Below are 940 nucleotides of genomic sequence, written 5' to 3' on the forward strand. Positions count from 1 at the left end.
GCTTGGGATTTTGTGCGTGCAGGTACCCAAATCCTGGAATTTTATTCGCGGGTCAAGAGTGTGTTTGATCACTCTTGTTTCTTTGTCCGGGTTGTGTTTGATCAGCTCCGACCTTTCACCGGATTGTGTTTGATCAATCCAAGGCCTTTTTCCGAATTGTGTTTGATCAATTCGCGGCTTTTCCGGATTATGTATGATCAATCCGAAGGACAAACCATTAAAAGCATCGTTTGTGACCTCTATCGAGTCTCATAACAGCTTGGTTTTGTATGCAAGAGCAATGTAACATTCTGCTCCTTTGAGTTTTGACGTACTAGATGCCTAAGGCGGATCTTCGCTTGGTATCTGTGGAACCTTTCATTGGAAAGGATTAAACCACATGTTTTGATCCCAGGCTAACAAGCCTAGATGCCGAGATTTCACATCTCATGCGCTCAAAGTCTTTGACGCGCCACATCGACAAAAGGCTTCAATGGCAATCTGTGCAAAAAGTAATGACCACAAAGTACTGTGGAATGCACTCATGGAGCGTTTCTCGAAACGTTCATATAACTCTACTTGTTGAGTTATTAGTCAAGTGGATTGCTTACCACCTTAATTGACAACATATTGTCGATGATCTTTTGTGGCATCATGATCCATAATTTTTAGCGGATTCAATCATCATCAAGTTCTCTAAGTCCTCCAAGTTGGTGTGGAATTACCAACGAGACTTGATTTTGATCATACAAACAGGAATTGTATATACGCTAATGTGATAAACTTATTTGGGATTATCCCCTAATGTGGGGACAACAATATGGGTCATGGCAACGGCAGAAAACGTCGTGCCGATGTCTAGAAAAGAGGGGGAGGTGTTGCCGGCTCTAACAGCGACACTCCCGGTCTAGACACCATTTTGTCAAAACTACTCACGTCAGCTCATGACATTAATGCAACC

Source organism: Fragaria vesca, linkage group LG6 (genome assembly GCF_000184155.1).
Source record: "Fragaria vesca subsp. vesca linkage group LG6, FraVesHawaii_1.0, whole genome shotgun sequence".
Taxonomy (NCBI): domain Eukaryota; kingdom Viridiplantae; phylum Streptophyta; class Magnoliopsida; order Rosales; family Rosaceae; genus Fragaria; species Fragaria vesca.